This window comes from Lissotriton helveticus, chromosome 3_1, assembly GCF_964261635.1.
Source record: "Lissotriton helveticus chromosome 3_1, aLisHel1.1, whole genome shotgun sequence".
NCBI classification, from domain to species: Eukaryota; Metazoa; Chordata; class Amphibia; order Caudata; family Salamandridae; genus Lissotriton; species Lissotriton helveticus.
The window spans coordinates 340,351,699-340,372,735 of record NC_136061.1 but is presented as its reverse complement, the minus strand read 5'-3'; the positions used below and the strand labels follow the sequence as shown (position 1 = coordinate 340,372,735).

Below are 21,037 nucleotides of genomic sequence, written 5' to 3'. Positions count from 1 at the left end.
TTAAGAAAGCTACCTGCGGATACAGTAAGAATAAATTACCTCTAACATACAATTACTCTGATTTCATCTTCGAACAGTGTGGTCCGGATTAAGTGCTATGGGCATTATTCAAGCAACAATATCTAATTGGTATCCCTTCCTCCAACATGCCAGTATTTGGTTTTTTTTCGTTGTCATTTCCTACACATCTTACCAACCACGCGGTTGGGATGAAAGACCTTTGCACAGATATGTAACCCTGTATCACTGTGACTTTGGAACTTTTACTCCACTGAGCTTGGCAATCATGCAAGCCCGATTTTACTAACTTGAAATATCAAAGCTGGGCACTGTCGTTATTAGGACAACTTTGTTAAAGTGGCTACCTCCCTCTCTTCCAAGGCTAAAGAAACCGACAATGGGGGCAAGATATCAACTAGTCTGAGGCACATGTTTTTAACATGTACCCATGTGAAGGGAGGACTGTAGGAAACTGGCTCTATATATACTACACCAAAATAAGGTATAGTGTGTACAGAGTCCAGGTGACCACAGAGGTAGCCAGAGGTTAAAGTTAGATAGAACCTTACTGCATATTTGTGGTAGAGTGGTTGAGCAGTAAGGCAGTATCAGAGGACAGTGTTAAGCATTTGATGTAAACCCTCAGTCAGCAAATTAATTCCCACACTCAAGAACTGAACTGTAGGCCAATTGTTTTTGTATAAAATATACTGTTTTATTTTAGAACCAAGCAATCCTGGCACAGGTAAACATTACATACATTACAGTAATAAGTTGCTGATTGTAGAACAGCTTGAAAATGCAATAGGAATTGTACTTTTGTTTGATTTACAGGGGATTCAGTAGGTTGCAATACTTAGCAAATACAGTACATTGAAATGAATAGGCTTTTTCAGTAAATTACAGGGAAGTAATTTTTTACGTTACTTTTCTAACTCAGTGCTGGATACCTAGATTCAGCACTGGGACATTCCTTCAAACAGGTAAGTAAATAAGTTTTGGTTATTCGTGCAATTTTTAATGAATATTTTTAGATTTCAAAACTCCACACTTAAAAACGTTTTGGGAGAAAATTGTCAATGTTATCCTCTGGAGGAAAAACAGGTTATCGGTTCACAGGTAAGTTATCGGTTGTGGGAGTTAAGGTGCTAGGGTTAGACTCCGAGGTCTCTCAGGGTCAGTGATGCACTCTTGTTACAGCCTCAGGGGCACTAGGGCGGCCGGGTGCAGTGTGTTGAGGCCCAATGTCATCCAATAGGGGGTAGGGGGGCCCCGGTTGGTGGCTGCTGGCAAGCAGGCGACAGTTGTAGGAGCAAAGCTCCTAGGGTTTAGGTCAGGGCAAATGGGGAAGCAAAGTAGCACAAAAGGTGCACACTCAGCTGCACTGAGGCAGCTGGGTGCAGAGTGCTGTTTCGACGTCGGGCGCCCTGTTGTTTTCTATGGAGAACCTCTGGTTTGCAAAAGCACTGCAGACAGGGAGACAAATGACTTCTGGGTGAGACCACCACTTTGAGAGGTAAGCTGGGAAGTTAAGGGTTGGTTAAGCACCGTTGGTTTGGGCACACAAGGCCGTGAGGCGTCAGGTGCAGGGGTGCATTGTGGGGTCGGATCTTCTTAACAGCTCCTGGTCGCGGTTAGGAGGGCCTTCTGGATTAAGACTGCGGGCGTCAGCTGGAGGCTGGTCAGGGGTCGCCCGATCTCGGTTCAGGATCGCCAGGGTGACCCCCTCATGGTGTTTTTGATCTCGGGCCGGGTTCGGCAGGTGCAGCATGGGCTGCATTCGCGGTTTCCGGCTGCTGCCAGAGGTTGCAGTTGAACAAATCCGGTGTTCACAGGATAAGCAGTCTTTGGAAGTGAAGGCAGGCAGATCCTCCGGGGTTTCGCAGGAGCATGTTTGAGGGGAGACAGGCCTGTATGACTGGGGCCAAGTCAGTGGGTGTCGTCCTCTTGTTAGCACTGAAGACCTCTTGGGTCCTTCTTATCTTCTTTCTTGTCGTTTCTGGATCTGAGGAAGCAAGGTTCAAGGTACCTTCTAAATACTAGATTTAGGGGCGTTACAGGTAGGTAAAGGGCAGGGACCAATGGGTCCCTTCCCTGGTCTGGGTACACCCCCTGCTGTGCCACCCTCCAGTGGGAAGGGGGGAGGAGCCTGTCCCTAGTTGGTTGGGTCCCCCCATCCTCATGATGGCGGATATTCGGAGTTGTGCTTCACCTTGCCTCCCCCACCTGAGGGGTGGAGTTGGCAGAGGTGGGCACACCTCTCTACCTCACTTGTTTATCCAGCCGGTACTCCCACCCATAGTGGGGGGGTAGAACCAGTGGCACCCAGTTGCTGAGAATAGCAAATGGTCTGGGGAGGCCCACAAAGGTGGCATGTCTTTGAAGCTTCCCCTTCGTGAACTCTGCCCATCGTGGGGGAGGAGGCTTGGCACCTCGTCCCAGGATGTGCATTGTTTCAGGCCCCAGAGAGCAGCAGGCTCTCGACCCAGGGGTCCAGAAACATGTCTGGTGGAGGCTGCTGAATCATCCACTCAGCCTGGACACTAGTGGTGGGTTACTTTTCAGGGGGCATCTCTGAGATGCCCTCTGTGTGCATTTTTCATTAATTCCCACACTGGCATCAGTGTGGGTTTAATGTGCTGAGAGGAGTTCGTAATGACAAGCTCCCAGCACCATATAATGGCAGCACTGCACTTACAATGTCTAAGAATGGAGTTAAACACTGTAGTGGTAAAGGGCTCATGCACCTGTACTCTCACCACTGGCATAGGGTACCCAGCTAGAGGGGTGACTGACCTATGCCAAGGCAGTGGGTTGTAGGCATGGCACACAGGGATGTGTGCCATGTCGAATCTTCACTTTGATCTGTACCAAAACACGCAGCCTGCAAAGGCAGTGTGTGTGTGTATAGGTAAGGGGCCTCTAAGGGTGGCACAATAAGTGCTGCAGCCCTTAGAGGACTTCCCTGGTCACAGTGCCCTGGGTACCTGTGGTACCATTTACCAGGGGCTAACCTGTGGCTAGAGATGCCAATTGGGTTAGCTTTGGGAAAAGAACACAGGCCCTGGGAACCTGATTGGCAGGGACCCAGGGCACACCAAGAAAAAGTGCATCAGTAGTCTGGCAAAAAGTGTGTGTGGGGGAGGGGGGTACTGCAACAGAAACCCACTTTCCTACAAGGACTGCTCCTGGTTCGCCCGTGAGTAGAGTTCTATTAGGATCTGATCACTGGGTTCTTCTTCCTTCATCATTTCAGAGAGATGCATGAAGGATGCTTGTACTGACTATCATGGTTATAGTCTGTGTAAATTCCAAAGGGCAGCTGTGGTAGACGTCTGCTAGATATGTTTCGCAGGTATCCACAGGCATACCTGAAACACATTTACATGTATGAGTCTTGATGTTCTTTACCAAAACCCAGGGACAGAACCTCAGCCATTTGCTTCTGGAGGTGGATTTCTTTAAAACGGCGAGACCTCAAGATTTTCTGAGGTAAGTTAATTGATTGTAACACACGTGCTATGTCCACACCTTCATCGGGAAGGCAGCAAGATCACAAATTAATTTGTAACAGTCTCAAGCTGAATAAGGAAAATTTTACTTACATGCAACTATTGGTTTGTGCTAATAGTGCTGTATATTCACATGCTAAGGTCACTGCCGTTATCTAGGTCTGGGAGCAGAGGCTTGCAAGTTTTTCTTCGAAACCCATGCTTCTTTTTCAGGTTAAGGTAAATGTTACTTAACCAGTTAGCATTTGTTCATGGCATGTAGTGCTGTAGATTCACATGCTACTGCATAATCCTGCCAACTAATGTTGGGCTCAGAAGTGAGCACATTGTTTTTCTTGTAAAAAGGAAAAAGTATTTCGATTCACGAGGTAGTGACACTCCTCCTCATGCTGGTAACGCACATGGTAAATGAGTCGATTGGTAGATTGTTTTCCTGCAAGGCAGGCGGGAATGGAATGTGAATCAGAGCGCACCATTGTGAGATGTCCACGCTAAAGGAATTTGTGCTAACCTGTAACTGTAACAAGCAGGTATATGGGGAGGAGGGTGGACGCATGTGAATCTACACCACTACATGCCACAAACAGATGCTTATGGGTAACTAACATTTTCCGTTCAAGGCATGTGTTGTTGTAGATACACATGTTTAGCACAGACTGTAAAGCCGTCCACCTTCATAAGTGGTAACTAACCAGTGGGAGTTACAGTTATTTGTACCAGTGTACGTAGAACTGCTTGGCCCACGTTAGCACATCTACACAGCAATGTTTTGCAAATGTATGTGGGTGTAGACCACGAAGCTGCTTTACATATATCAGCCATCAGTATATTTCCTAGCTCCTTTTTTACGAGTGGAGCAAGCTCTAGGAGGGATAGGTAAAGTTCTTTTAGCTTTAGTGGAGCACGTTTGTATACATTTGACAATCCAAAGTGCAATGCCTGATTTAGAGATAGCTATTTTTTGTTATGTTTTTGTGGTCATGCAATTCTTCGCTGCTACCGTCTCTAGGTAGAGAACGTGTCTGGGACCGGAGCGCCTGTTGGGACCCTGGGGCAGAGTAAAATGACCAAAGAGGCAGCAATGGAGCTAAGGTGAACGAGGGGTGGTAGTGACCACTACCTAATCAACACACAATGACAATCTCTGAGTATACTCCTGATCCCCATCCTGACAGCGGAGTCCGAGCACTATGTCTGACGCCCGGTGGAGCTGCTCGGTTCAGCTATTGAGGAGATCGGCTTTGGTTCATCCCCTGACCGTCACCTACCCAGCCGGACATTGGGCACAGTTTTTCTCCCCCTCTCCCTGGCTTTCCCTCCCCCCCATCGTATTTCTGTGACTCTGCTTTTTCCTTGTCTCCTATCTATATGTTCCTATTCAACATTCTTTCGTTCTTAGTCTACTTCCTTGCTCCAATCCCATCTCACCTGAATCTTTCCCCTTGCCCGCTTCACCTCCTAGCCCCCTGTCCTTTTGTGCCCTTTGACTAAGCACTCCTTCTCCCCTTTTTGGGGAAATATCCAAGATATATACGCTGGAGTCTCAGCATACCCGCTGAGAGAGTCCACAGCGCTAAGGGAGCCACTCACAAATGAGGTATGGTTTGGCACCCCTTGCCAAAGCGCTCCCTCTCCCCTTTTTGGGGAAGGATCCAGTAAAGTAGGCCTTGGAGTCTCAGAGACCCCTCAGAGAGTCCACTGCGATTAGGGAGCCTCTTGCAACTGAGATGGGGAAATGATACCACTCCCCCTGCGATCACAGCTTACTGGACTTTGGGCGCAGCTTTGACACGCCTACCGGTTTGTGTCACCCTCCCCCTCCTCTTGCCGTGCCACTTATCCTCCCCTCCTCTTTCCCTCCTCCACTCTCTGTCTACTTCCCCTGCTCCTACCCCCCACTCCCTGTAATATCTCCCCTTGCCTGCTTTCACCACCTAGATACCTGTCCTTTTGTGCCCTTTGACTAAGCACTCCTTCTCCCCTTATTGGGAGAAGATCTAAGTTATATACGCTGGAGTCTCAGCATACCCGCTGAGAGAGTCCACAGCACCAAGGGAGCCACTCTAAATTGAGGTATGGTATGGCACCCTTTTCCAAAGCACTCCCTCTTCCCTTTTTGGGGAAGATCCAGTAAATAGGCCTTGGAGCCTCAGTGACCCCTCTGAGAGAGTCTACTGTGCTTAGGGAGCCTCTCGCAACAGAGATGGGGAAATGATACCACTCCCCCTGGGATCACAGCTTCTGGACTTTGGGCGCAGCTTTGACTCGTCTACTGGTTTGTGTCCCTGTCACCAGGGCTCGAGTCAGGGTACCATGCGGGTGGACGGCGTCCCCCCACTTTTTGGCCTCTCTGGGACGAGGAGCTCGGCACCTTTCGTGACGTCACTCCCGGTGACAGCGTCCCCCCACTTCTTTTTTTACGACTTGTGCCCTGCCTGTCATCCTCCCCTCCTCTTGCCATGCCGTGTCTCTAACCCTCCCCTCCTCTTTCCCTCCTCCACTCTACTTCCCCTGCTCTTACCCCCCACTTCCCTGAATATCTCCCCTTTCCAGCTTTTTCCCCTACCTATATGTTCCTTTTTGTGTGTCTCAACCTTACTTGTAACTAAAATGTCCATGCTCTCCAATACCTGTGTAACCTTTGTAAAGCTGTAACCTGCAATTTATTGTCTGATATCCATGTAAAGCGCTCGGATACCTCCGGGTCAAGCCAGCGCTATATAAAACCTTTAAAATAAATAAATCAATTAAAAAGCAGCAAAGAGTTTTGTTTTTCTCAATGATTTAGTTCTATCAATATAACACATGAGAGCTTCTCTTACGTTTGGGGTATGTAGAGCCCTTTCTACTGCGGAGTCAGGTTGAGGAAGAAAAAACAGGCAATTCAATAGATTAAGGTAGAATTGATAAAGAAAGTTAGGATCGGTATGAAGTACCTCCCTATCTCTATGCAATAACATGAAAGATTCTTCTAAAGTTAATGCTTAAAGCTTACTGACACATTTGAGTGAAGTGATAGTAACTCGAAATGTTACCTTCCAGGATGGAAAATGGAGGGTGCAGGAGTGTAAGGGTTCAAATTAAGGCCCTATGACTTTGATGACTGGAACCCTTAATAGGGAAGTGTGTAGTCTGTTTTGTAGATATGCGGCTACAGCAGTTAGGTATAACTTTATAGATGTAAAGGCTAAACCAGAGAAATATAAATGAAATAAGCAGCAGACAATGTCTTGAATCTTGGCTGCTAATGTATCAATGTGATTGGAATGACAGTAGGGGACCTTCTATTTAGCAGCATAATTAATAAGTTACTTACCTTCGGTAACGATATATCTGAAAGAAACATTAGTTAGTTAGATTCCTCACCTTAGAATATCCCCAGGCGTCAAGACTGGATCCGGAAAGTTTTCGTCAGCAGTATCCCTGCGCGTTGGTAGGCGTCGTCTGCAGCTCCACGTCAGTTGTCGGCGTCGTGGTCGCCGGGATGACGTCAGAGTACTTAGACGCCACCCTCGCGCGCCGACGTCAGTTCTGTACATAGCTTTCCGCGCCAGGAACTCAGAGCCATGCAAGAAAACGACACTGGTGCCATGAAACTAGGGCCCTGAAAAGGATGTCCTTAACCCTACATATCGGTTCACAGAATGTAGAGGATGGGTGGGGCGGTAAGGAATCTAACTAACTAATGTTTCTTACAGATACATCATTACCGAAGGTAAGTAACTTGTTCATCTGAAAGAAACACGTTAAGTTAGATTCCTCACCTTAGAATTGATACCCCAGCAATACCAACCCCGGTGGTGGGCCTGCGAACCAAGTTCACACCAGGAAGTCCTTGAGAATGGAACAGCCAAAAAAGCCATCTCTCCGGACCTGACTGTCCAGGCAGTAGTGCTTGGCAAACGTGCGCAGCGAAGCCCACGTAGCTGCCTGACAAATGTCCTGCAAGGGGACTCCCCAACCCAGGGCAGTAGTAGCTGCCGTGGCCAGAGTGGAATGGGCGTGCAGCCCCACAGGAGGCTCCTTTTTAGCCAAGGAGTAACAGACCTTGATGCACAAAACAACCCACTGAGAGATGGTCCGCTTGTGCACCGCCCGTCCCTTCTTAGCCCCCACGTAGCCAACAAAGAGTTGGTCGCCCACCCGGAACTGTTGTGTGCGGTTGAGGTAAAAGGAAAGCAAACGTTTTGGGTCCACAAGGTGGAGCCTCTCTTCCTCTTTCGATGGATGCGGAAAGAAGGTGGACAAGGTAATGGACTGCCCGATGTGAAAGGCAGTAACAAACTTGGGCAGAAAAGAAGGACGAGTACTCAGAACAACCTTGTCCCCGGATGGACTGAGAGGAAAGGAGGTTTCATCACGAAAGGAACAGGAGGGAATATGTGCGCGATGCCTTTCAAGAACCTATTTACAACAAGGGACTTGAAAAGAGAAGGCTGATCAGGCAGCCTCAAGAAAGCTGAAATGGCCAAGAGATAGCATTTGATAGTGCCCAGAGCAGAGCCCTGTTGGGCAAGAGAAAGAAGAAAGAGGAGAACCTCTGAAAGAGGGGCAGAAAGGGAATCCACAGCCTTTGCTGTGCACCATGCCACAAACTTATTCCACCTGCAGACGTAAACCGATTTTGTGGAGGGACGCCTGGCTGCCAGAATGACATTACAGACTTCAAGAGGCAAGTCAAATGGCCTCAACTGCCGCCGCTCAATCTCCACGCATGTAAGTGGAGACTGGACAGGTTCGGGTGGAGGACCGTCCCCTGCTGCTGCGACAGAGGGTCCCCTCCTGAAGAGGCAGACGAATCGGGGGATCGACAGGCAGGCTGAGTAGCTCGGGATACCAGAATTCCGTGCCCAGTCCGGAGCCACAAGGATGACTTGGGCCCGGGCGCGCCTGATCTTCTTCAGCACTCTGGGCAGAAGTGGTATAGGCGGAAAGGCGTACAATAGACCGCAACTCCACTCGCGACGAAAAGCGCCTCCGAGCGAGTGCCGTCTTGGAAGTTCCAACGCGCAGAACTGATGACATTGCGCGTTCTCTTCTGTGGCGAATAGATCTAACCAAGGCTCTCCCCACTGCTGATTGAGGCCTTGCGCCACGTCCGAGTTCAGACGCCATTCGTGATCCTTCATGCACCAACGGCTGAGTTTGTCCGCCCTGGCATTCAGGGAACCTGCCAGGTGTTGAACCACCAGGGTCACGCCCTGATGTTCCAGTCACTGCCAGAGGCGCAGAGCCTCCTGGCATAGGGTCCACGACCCCATCCTGCTGTTTGTTGCAGTACCACATGGCGGTGGTGTTGTCCGTGAACACTTGCACCACACTCCCCCGGACAGAGGGGAGGAATGCCTTCAGTGCAAGTCGGATCGCCCACAGCTCGAGAAGGTTGATATGGAGCTGGGACTCCGCTGGAGACCAGAGGCCTCTGATCTCCGCCCCTCCCATGTGTCCTCCCCAACCCCGAAGGGACGCATCCGTCACAACTACATGCTCGTTGGGGTAGGGAGAGGGATCTGCCGCTGACCAAATCGCGGTCCGGGAGCCACCACTGCAACTGTCTTGCAGTGCCCTCCGAGATCAAGACATGGTCGGACAAGTTGCCCTGATGTTGGGCCCACTGAAACTTCAGGTCCCACTGCAGAGCCCGCATCCTTCACCTGAAGGATGCAGGAGGCCATCAGCCCCAGAAGCCGCAGCGTCAACCTGACCGAGACTCAGGATAAAGGCTGAAAGATCGGAATCAGAGCCTAAATATCCCGAACCCGCTGTTCGGGAGGATAAACCCGAAACCGCGCCGAGTCTAGAACCGCTCCGATGAAGAGGAGCTTCTGAGAGGGGCACAGGTGTGACTTCGGCACATTGATGGAGAACCCCAGCAGGTGCAGGAGGTCGGCCGTAGTCTGGAGGTGGCTGACGACTGTCTGGAGCGAGCCCGCCTTCAACAACCAGTCGTCGAGTTAGGGGAAGACTGAAACCCCTAACCTGCGCAGATGAGCTGCAACCACCGCCATAACTTTCGTGAACACCCGTGGGGCGCTGGTAAGGCCGAAGGGGAGCACGGTAAACTGAAAGTGCTCGTGGCCTACCGTGAACCGCAGGTAGCGCTGGTGGGCCGGCAGGACAGGGATGTGGAAGTAAGCGTCCAGCAAGTCCAACGCTACCATCCAGTCTTCTGGGTCCAGGGCAGCTAAGACCTGAGCCAGTGTCAGCATCTTGAATCTCTCCTTCCGGAGGAAGCCGTTGATGTTCCGCAGGTCCAAGATAGGGCGTAGGCCCCCTTTGCCCTTCTTGGGAACCAGAAAGTAGTGCGAGAAACAACCACACCCTACTTCTGGCCCAGGAACGCGCTCGATGGCCCCCTTGGCTATGAGGGCCGTAACTTCCTCTCGCAGAAGATTCAAGTGATCCCCTGACACGCGGTGGTACTGCGGTGGCATGGCTGGAGGGGCCGCCTCGAAGGGGGGGGGGAAGCCCCTTCAGACGATTTGCAGCACCCACCTGTCCGATGTGATGTCGCGCCAGTGGGAGAGGTGATGGCAAACCCTGTCCCCACTGGCGTCTCATGGGCCTGAAAGCTCGGAGTAGGAAGGTTTTGAGACGGATGCTGCGGGGGTGGATGTGGACTGGCCGCGCCGTTGTCCCCGGGCACCGCCACGGCGGTTACCACGTCCGCCACCGTGCTGGATGTTAGTCTGCGGCCCGTGGCTGGCAGGACGTATAGGGGCACCCCTTCCTTGGCCACGAAAGGGGCGAAAGGCAGCAGATTGCTGGCACGGGGCCGACAGGCCCAAGGACTTGGCCGTAGCCTTGGATTCCTTAAAGCGCTCAAGCGCATTGTCTGCCTTGTCGCCAAAGAGGCGACGGTCTTCAAACGGCATGTCTATAAGGGAGTTTTGGACATCAGCCGAAAAGTTGGCGGACCTCAGCCAGGCGTGGCGACGAATCGCCATCGTCGTTGCCATCGCTCTACCCAGCGAGTCCGTTGTATCCAGCCCACATTGGATGAAGTACCGTGCCGTATCTCGACCCTCTGCAAGGGCTTGGGCGAGTTTAGTCCGGGCCAGAGAACAGAGCTGTAGACGATGACACTGATCTCGTAGAATGAGCCTTGATCCGTCCTTTCAGCGGCTTCTCTGCCACCTGATGACAGAACTGAATTGTGCTGGCAATCCATCGTGATATTCCCTGCTTTGACAGGGGTAAACCCTTTCTTGGAGCGCCAAAAGCGACAACAAGTTGCGATGTCTTCCTGAATGCCTTTGTACGTTGAAGATAGAACTTTAAGCATCTTTGAACATCCAAAGTGTGGAGAGACCTCTCCGCCAGAGATGAAGGTCAAGGGAAGTAAGACTTCAGCACTATATGTTTGTTTAGGTGAAAACCCGAAGGAACTTTTGGGATACATTTTGGATTTGTCCGTAAAATCAAAGACTCCTTTTTGAACTGTAAGAAAGGTTCAACAATCGTGAGAGCTTGAAGCTCTCCCATCCTCCTAGCTGTTGTTATCATTAGAAGAAAAGCAACTTTCCATGACACAAACTTCATGTCGGCTTTATGGATTGGTTCAAAAGGAGCCCTCATAAGATGGGCAAGGACCAGGTTGAGCTGCCAAATCGGAGGAGGAGGTCTCACCGGAGGGAAAACTCTGAATAGACCCTTCAGGAATTGTTTGATCACCCTCGCGGACCAAAGAGTAGGACCAGAGGTTGTTCGCCTGAACCTAGAGATCGCTGCCAGATGCACCTTAATGGAGGAGTGTTGAAGACCTGATTTTGCCAAAGACAATATGTACGATAAGATCTTATGAGGAGCCGAAATAAAAGGATGAAGGTTTTCCTTTTGGCACCATGCACAAAAACGCTTCCATTTTGCTCGATAAGTCCTGTTTGTACTAGGAGCCTGAGCTTGTGCTAAAATGTCCTTGCAATCTTGAGGAATATCTAACGCATTGAACTCCCGGTGTTCAGGAGCCAAGCTATCAATTGCAAAGACATCGGGTCCGGATGCATTACTTGGCCCTGGGACATCGTCAGCAGGGTAGGAATGGGGCGTAGGAGAACCTGTTGACCCCGAGACAGAAGGAGGAGCTCTGTGTAATAAAACTGGCGGGGCCAAGCCGGGGCTTTTAAAATCATGGTGCAGGGTTCCGTCTTGAGTTTCCTCAGTATCCTTGGTATCAAAGGAATCGGGGGAAAGGCGTAAAGAAATGCGCCTGAACAGGCTATCGAAAGGGCATTCCCCAATGACCCACGATGGGGATATCTGCTTGCGTAGAGTTGGCATTTCTTGTTCTCTGAGGTCGCAAACAGGTCTATAAGAGGAGTGCCCCAACGAGAGAATATTCTTTCGAGTCCTCTGATCCAATTCCCATTTGTGGGAGACCGACCTTAGGCGGCTCAATGAATCCGCCTCCACATTGAGGAAACTTGGAAGATGTTCTGCAGAGAGACAAATCTGGTGATAAATAGCCCATTCCCAGATCTCTTGAGCTTCCCTTGAAAGAAGCTTGGATTTCGTTCCGCCCTGCTTGTTCACATAATGCATGGCTGTCGTGTTGTCTGCACGCACTAGAACCGTAGAACCCCGAATGTTTGGAAGGAAAGCCTGTAGAGCTAGACGAATTGCTCACAGTTCCAGTAAGTGGATATGAAAGATGCGAAGCTCTGGAGACCAGTGATCGCTCACTTGAAGATCCTGTAATGTCGCTCCCCAGCCTTCCAGAGAGGCGTCTGTGGTTAGAACTAACAGAGAGGAAGGAACCGTGAAGGAGAGACCTTCCTCGATATTGCTTGCTATAGTCCACCACCTGACTGCTTTCTCCATGATACGAGTTATCTTTATCTTGTCCTCGAAGGACCCCTCTGCTTGACGCCATTGCATGTCCAGTTGTTCCTGCAGGGGACGCATGTGAAGCCTGCAGTGCGGAATCAATGCATTGCAAGATGACATCAACCCTAGAAGGGACTTGTTCTGACGAACTGAAAGAATTTGTTTCCTTTGAAATCGGTTGGCAGCAAGAATCAGTTTGTTTTTCCTCTCCTCTGAAGGAAAAGCTCTGCAATGATCAGTATCCAGAATGGCACCCAGAAATCTTGCTGACCTGGACGGAATAAGAACCGACTTGCTTCTGTTTAGACCCAGACCTAGATGACTGAGTAGTTGAATACAATCCTCGACTGCTCTTGAAGCCACCTGAAAAGAAGGAGCTTTTATCAGCCAGTCGTCCAGGTAGGGAAACACCTGCAGAGACTGCCTTCTGAGAAAAGTTGCCACTGGTACCAATACCTTTGTAAGTATCCGTGGTGAAGATCTTAGTCCGAAAGGTAGGACTTTGAACTGAAAGTGGCTCTTGGCGAAGATACCTCCTGTGGGCCGGATGAATGGGAACTTGAAAATATGCGTCCTCTAGATCTAGAGTTGCCATATAATCACCAGGATTTAGGAGACGCAATATATCCTGGAGAGAAACCAACCCGAAAAGAGAGTTTTATGAGATAGGTGTTGAGCTCCCTCAGGTCTAGAATTGGGTGCCACTTTTCTTCCGTCTTGCGAACCAGGAAAAACCTGGAATAGAATCCTTTCCCTCGTTGGGTCTGAGGAACCGATTCTATCGCCACTTTGATGAGAAGCTGTTGAACTTCGAGACGTAGAAGATTTAGATGTTTTGATTCCGTGGCGTGAGGAGCTCTGGATGGTGGAAATTCTTGAAACTCTAGTGTGTGGCTGAATTGTACGATGTTGTGCACCCACCGATCCGATGTAATAATTTTCCAGTTGTGGAGGTATTTTGATATCCTGCCCCCCATTGATGTTACTAGAGGGGGAGGAACAGTAGACAGAGCCAAGAAGCCGCTATTGACGTTTAGGCGTATCTTTCCCCTGACGTCCCTGTCGTCCTCTTGGTGGTTGACGAGAGAAAGACGCTGATTGACCTTGGCGCTGTGAGTATTGGGGTTTATATGACTGAGAGGACTGTGAGTAAGAAGAGTAGCGCTGTTGGTTGCCTCCTCTGTACAATGAAAATCCTCTCCCACCTCTGAAAGGAACTTTGTGGTAATGCAATGTCCCTAAGGACTCAGCCATGTCCGTGTCCTTCTTGATGTCTTGAAGGGCATCATCTACATGCTTTCCAAAAAGCATTTCTCCGTCATAAGGTAAGTCCAAGATCTTATTTTGAACTTCCTGGCGAAACCAGGTTGCCCGCAGCCAGCCCGGACGCCTTAAAACTGCTGAACCCGCTAGAGCTCGGAAAGCGGTAGTTGCTATGTCCATAGCACAATCTATCACCTCTGAAGATGAACGCTCCCCTTCCACCAGTATCTTTCTGGCATCATCTTTCGCACTATCCGGAAGTTGGTCAACATATGGGGATAAATCGCACCACATCTGGCGATCATATCTACCCAAGATAGCAAGAGCATTAGCAGCTCTAACCAGCAGGCTAGCCATAGAAGAGAACCTTTTTCCCACATTGTCCAGATGTCTCCCTTCCTTGTCTGGCGGTGTCGTAAGGGGCACCGATGGATTCTTGGACTTGCTTTGCGCTGCCTGGGAAATAACTGAGTCCGGCTTCGGTTGACCAGTCAGGCAAGCGGGACTGCTTTCTGGTGCTTTATACTTCTTCTCCAGCCGGGGTAGAACAGGGATGACTGTAGCAGGATTCTGCATCACCTTAGTACCTTCCGACCACACCTGTTCAATTATCGGTATTGAACGGATGGATTTTCTATAAGGCTCTTTGAAGTCGTAAATAAAACAGTCTGATTGCACTGTCATAATCGGAAGGCTAATTCACTAGGACGCCCTCTCCATAAGATTATGGAAACCTCCAATGTCTGCTAGAGGGGAGGTAGCTGTGTCCAGCACTGGTGAAGCTGGATCTTGAACAACATCATCGTCCCAACCTCTATCTGGGTCATGAGACATTATGTTCCCGAAGAGAGGATGCGCTTGCTGGTCCGAGGGTTGTGACGGAAACCTTTTCCTGTAGTCTTGTAGCATCATCTGTAAGTCCGTTATTAGAGAGGACGGCATTGCCACCATATCCTGAAGCGATTTTTGTGGAGGCTTCTCTTGTTGAACAAAATGGCGTTCTTCTGTATAGTATTCCTCAGAATCCGAATCGTGATATTTTACTTGGAGTTCGGATGGACTATAAGCATCTCCATAAGGATCATCCTCATCATCATCAGACTCCTCCACAAGAAGCAAAGTTGGAGGTAAGGGTGTTACACGGTGAGGAGATGTCATCTCTGGAGTGATTTGCTGCCTCTTTATAGAGATGTGGACCCTTTCAATCGTTGATGACCTCGTTAACGGACTTGTCGTTGACGGAAATGCCAGCGAAATCGTCATCGACGGGACCGTCAACGGAGGGATGGACCTCGTCGACGGAGGATCGATCGTCAACAAGCTCGTCGTCAGAATCATCATAGCCGTCGACGTCGTTGTCGCTGCCGTCGATGCTATCTTCGTCTTCATTATCGTCGACGTCGAAGATGTAAACACCATAGTCGACGAGCAGGTAACAGGTACCTTAAACGTCGACGAAGATATCAATGCAAAGCATGGGAATCTATGAAAGTCCAATACTGGGGCAACTGTATGTCTCTCTTCCCCTGTTTATAGCTCCTTCTCCTTGTTTCCCTTCTTCACAGATTTCAGCTTTTATTATATTTGCTTGAAGACCAATGTATTGTATATCAAATCAAAAGGAAATTGTTCTTTGATCCTCTAATTAATCAATAAGGTATAACTGAAATGTATAATTATGAAATGCCCTACCTCTTATTTATCTATTAAGCATGTTGTCAAATAATCAAGTGCATAACTAAAGGATTATGGCTTATAAATGACTCTCGCAAATCTTTAAATACAAAAGAATACATATTACCTACGATTTTGCATGACAACCAGATCAAGCATGCATCAAGTACAGATATGCCCTGCGTGCAGTAGTTACTTGTGTAATACTAACTGTAATTTTTAATTCTCCTCTCGCCAGCACCTAAAAACACAATTTTCAACTTTTGTCCCAGTCTTCTTCACACCATCTTGCCTGTCACAAAGTTTCAGTGCACCTTATCACAACACTTATTCTCAGATGTTCCTTAAACACCCTCAATAAAAGTTGTCGCTGGCACTCACAAACGTCATACACTGTGCACCCAGTGGTGTCTCACAACTGGTTCTTGGAATTCCGTTTTATTTATACTGTCACATTACATCTTTTGCAGTTTTGTGAAAGCCCTGGTCTTATTGAACACCTAGGGCGAAACAAGTGTCGGCTGTTGCACCTTTACAGTACAAAACAATATAACTCTGGAAAAAGGAGGATGTAACCAATAAAGAATTTTTTCAAGATAACATAAGACAATATCCTTCTTCTAACAAAAAAAACCCATCATAACCTAAAAGGGAATTACCTGAGAGATCTAAATACACATGGATTACAGATGAGGAGTACCTGAGGAGACAGAGTCCAAGCCTCCCGGAGTCGTCCAGGATGGGCAGGAGGACAATGCCGTCCCTTCTCTGGGGTAATTCACGATATCCTTCGCCGATCGACGAATTGCAGGAGGGTCAGTGGCCAGCAGGACCACCAATAAGCCTTGGCTAATACAACAGGAGTGTTGCAGGAAGAGTTGCAAAAAGGGTAACCAGCAAGTTCCAGGGAACTCACCCAATAAAGATGGAGGCCCACGTCACTGGAGATGCAGTGAGGATGTCGCTTTTGCGGCTAGTTGATGCTTTAGGCTGGGGCTTCTGGAGCTCGAAGACTTCCAGGGTGGAGAGCCAACAAGCCTTGGTGAACAGCAAATAGACGCGGTGCACAGGGACTCTGCTCTAGTCGACTAACCAGTCAGATGCCACCAGGTGCCTCTGCTTATCTTGCTTTCAAGATGGCAGAATCAAGTGGCCATCTGGCAGAGCTCTGGGCAGCTCCCTGGGGGATAAGTTGGACCGGGGGGGGGTCACTCCTCTGTCCTTTGTGGGGTTTCACACCAGAGCGGGAGCCAAGGAATCCTGGACTGGGGCAAACCTGTTTATGCAAAGAGGGCACCAAATTTGCCCTTCAAAGCAGTCTGGTAGTGCTTTGGAGCACCCCCACCCTAGTCCAGAGACAGCCAATTCAAAAGGAGAGAAACTAATGCTTCTCCTTTACAGGAAATCTTTTGTTCTGCCTTCCCCTGCCTGAGTTGGATTCATCAGCATGAGGGCAGAACTGTGTCTAGGGTCAGAGGCAGTCCTGGCTTGCACGCAGACCCTGCAAGGCTACATAGAAAGACGTGGGGGGCTCCTCTAATAAGTCCCCAGTACATGGTATCATGCAACTAAGACTGGAATCGATGTGATAGCATGATTCCAACGTACAAGTTACTTAACTTTGGTAGAGATGTATCTGGTAGAGACGATTCTAGCTGCAGATTCCTTCATGTAGAATTATACCCAGGCGTGAGACTGGACCCGGAAAAACTTGCCACAGCATCCCTGAGCGCCGGGGGGGCACCACGTGACTCCGCCCTGAAGTCCTCCGCGTCCGTGATGTCAGTGAGGATACATAAGTCCCACCCCGGCGCACCTATGACAGTTTACTTCAGAGAATTTTTCTGCGTCACAACGCGGAGCTATCACCAGCAAAAACTGTGAGAATACTAGAACAGTGTGTGAAAAAGCCCCACTAAAAAAGAAGGGAAAGAAACAATGGTGAGGTTAAGAACCATCCAGAATAGCACCAAAATCTGGAACATAAATCCAGGGCACCGACACTGGAAAGCAATCCTGCAAACAAATACAACAGCCTCCTCGGGGCAGAAGCATGTGGAAATACACATCAGACCAAGAAGGCTGCAGCCACTGCCCGCAACATAAAGGGACACCAAGGTCAGGACGCAGAGCAATGACTAGTCAACCTCAGACAACAACAGTAGGGAGAAAGGCTCCCGAACACCTAAGTCGAGACCTACCAAGGCCCCTTGGCACTAAAGACTGCCAAAGGCAGAATTGTCATCAACAAAAGAAAGAAGAAGCACGAGCGAACTCCACACTGGAGACCAGAGTGCAGTGGCGCAGAAGTGCCTACAAAGTCCAGAATGGAATAACAACAACAACAAGGCGAGCATCCCCCGAAGGAGGAGGTAAGAAAGACACTCACAAAAGGAAACCACCCGGAGGCAGGCGAGTATAGAAGACCCAGAGAGCCCTTGCAGAACGGAGAGGAAGGGCGGGCTGTTAAGGAATCTGTGGCTAGAATCGTCTCTACCAGATACATCGTTACTGAAGGTAAGTAACTCGTACATCTGATAGAGACTACTAGCCGCAGATTCCTTCACTGGAAGAAGCGAAGACATTGCGTCCCCATGAATCTAACCACCGGGCCTCCCGAGACGGAGGGAACACCACTACAGGCAAACACGGAAAGATAGTATGCAGTAGAGTGCCTTGAGTAGAAGGGTGGAGAGAAAGATAGACCGGGTCATGCGGAGCAGGCTAATGGCGATGCAGTAGCGCCTGAGGCACTGGATCGCCTGTGCAGGGCGCCTCCAAACCCCATAAGAGAATCATGGAGTGACGTCTCAAAAGGAAGGAACAACTCCCGTCACCAGAGCCCCGGTGGAGAATCTCCAAGAGGTGGTCTGTAGGAAATGGAGTGACGGGTTCACCCATCCTCAGAATACCAGCGGCGTGGAAATAGCCCGAACAAAGGCAACACTGGCCTCAGTAAGGCGCCACAAAGGTGAAAGCAATTCCTCCATGGGTGACGATCGCCCTTCCCCAATTCCAGGGGGAAGCGGCCAGCCCCGGCATAGAGGAGGATACTCCGAGGAATGAGGGACACAAGGGGCCTCAGACGGAGAAAATACCGGTGGAGAAGCCAACCACGAGCCCGGGAACGAAGGGTTCGAGGACGTTGGCCGCGGGGATGGCGAAGAGGCCCCCCCCCTATAAGGTGCCGGCGAAAAGGCAACTACACGGCACCCTGTCTCCGGGAAAGGAACACATCCACATATGACAGACCTCCAGAGACGAAGGGACATCAGGAGCCGAATCCAGAACCCGGTGCCAGCACAGCTCCGTGGAGGTCGTCAGCGGTGCCTGATCGGCGTCAGGGGGCACCGGAGTGACCACTTGCAGCGCCAGCCCGGCCCCAGACGGAGCAGCTGCCCATGCCGAGGAATGAGGGGTACTCGCGAAAGCACCCAAAGACCCTGCCGCTATCCGTGACTCCACCGGAGCCAGGGTGGCAGCTCGGCCTCTCGTGAAGCAGCTGCCTGCTCAAAGGGCCGAGGGGGACCCGGGAGCAAGCCCTGGGTCCCAGCGATCAACTGTGACACACAAGGAGCTTCATAGGGATTTGCAGCGAGACAGGGACGCTAGGCGCCGAAGAGGGAAGCCCCGAAGGACCACACCCCAACGGCGCCACTCTCCTACGACCTGGAGCCGAAACCTTCGTCCCCGCGCGAGGCAAGGGATCCGCGGACGTTTCAGGAGGTGGAGAAAGGGCCAAAGAAGCCTGCAGAGCCGCAGCATAGGCGGTCATTAGGGCCCTAGTCGCCTCTGTGCCGGGAAACGACGGATAGGGACGCGACAGGCGCGGGCACACATCCCGGGGGGGTGCAGGCGCCACCGTGAAAAGAGGACAAGGCCTCGGAGATAATCTGAAGGACCTACCAGCCGGTGAGCCACGCCCTTGGGACCGCGGGGAAAGACGATGTGGCAGACAAAACTGGCAGTTCCTTGCTTCGGAGGTAGGGCATGGATGCTGAGAGGACACCGACCTGGATAAGCGCGCCAACAGCAACTTCATCTGGCGCTCCTGCCGCGACACAGGCTTAAGGTGCTGGCATGTGTCGCAGCTCTCTGAGTTGAGGTGCCCACCAAGGCATCACACGCAAACTGGGTGAGGGTCCATCGCCGACATGTGACGTGTACAAGAGGGACACATCTTGAAGCCCGAAGGCATTTGCACACTGTTCCAAACGTGAAAAAAGGGATAGAAGGCCTGAAAACAGGCCAGAGCTCAACTGGATCCGTACTGCATGCGGAAACAGAAAAAACTGACATAGGCGCGCCGGGGTTGGACTTGTGTATACTCGCTGACGTCACAGATGCGGAGGATGTGAGGACGGAGTCACGTGGTGCCGTCCCCCGGCGAGCAGGGATGCTGTGGCAAAAGGTTTTCTGGGTCCAGTCTCACGCCTGGGGATAATTCTATGTGAAGAAATCTGCAGCTAGTAGTCTTTATCAGATATGTTTATTACCAAAGATGACTAGGTTCGAATACGACATGAAGTTGGACATCTGGTGTTGACTAGTGTCCACTACATACCTTAAGATGGCTTCCCACACTTACAAAGTCCAGAAAATGGAGTCTGGGGTGCCTCTGCTCTTGCAGGGGCACCTTCACACTTAGGGCCATGCACCCCACCCTAGGGCTGAAGGGCCTACCTTAGGGGTGACTTATAAAGAGCAGCGACCGGGACATAAGGTAAACCTTATATCTGTGGTGAAAGGTGCATGCACCATTTCACACAAGCTGCAGTAGCAGGCCTGTAGACAGTCGCATGGGCTACCATGGGTGGCATAATGCACGCTGCAGCCCATGGGAGACCCCAGGTGTACCAATGCCCCTGGTACCTTAGTACAATATACTAGGGACTTACAGGAGTACACCAGTATGTCAATTGTGGGGTGTACAAAGTACTTACAACCCAATTTAAGGGACAGAGCACCAACACTGGGGTCCTGGTTAGCAGGATTGCATTGTACTACAGTCTAAACATGCTGACACCAGGCAAAATGTGGGGGCAACCATGTCAGAAAGATTCTACTTTCCTACATAACACCCCCCCCCACTCCCACTAGGAAGTCCATCCCATGTAAGGAAATGGACCACCATAAACGTTTGGTGTTTTCACCTTTCATCGGATTAAGCTATAAGAGGGGCTTGTGATCGGTCTGAATAATGGAGCGAGTGCCAAACAGGTACAGCAAAGGCCTTCATCTCTAAGGCTGCCCAACATTTCTCACTGAAGGGGAGGTGGGGGAGGGGGGGGGCTTCAACCGTCTGTTGATAAAAGTTACTGGTTGACTCTGCCTCTATCATTAAGTTGTGATAACACTGTTCCTATTCTGATTTCAGAGGCATTTGTCTGAACAATAAATTGTTTGAAGTAGTCAGGAATCTTCTGAATTGGAGCAGAGCACATGGCCTTCCTCAGGGCATCAAAGGCCTCTTGACAGTTAACTGTCCAGTTCACCTTTTTAAGCATTCTTTTAGAGGTGAGATCATTGAGCGGTGTCACAATGGACCCATACCCCTTCACAAATCTTCGGTAATACCCAGTTGTAGGAAACTGGCTTTGTAGATACTATACCAAATTAGGATATAGTGTGCGCAGAGTCCAGGGGATCCCCAGAGGTATAGCAGAGGCTAAATTAGATAATCACTAACAGCTCTCTTTTTGGCAGTGTGGTTGAGCCGTTAGGCTTAACAGGGTGTGTTACACATTTATTGTATACACTCA

General features: G+C 50.0%; 1 protein-coding gene across 15 annotated transcripts in view; it reads right to left on the bottom strand.

Moving 5' to 3' along the window:
• Positions 1-21,037, bottom strand: part of NCOR1 (nuclear receptor corepressor 1) — a 1,934,049-nt gene that overhangs the window by 99,271 nt on the left and 1,813,741 nt on the right. The gene's annotated exons all lie outside the window — the stretch shown is intronic.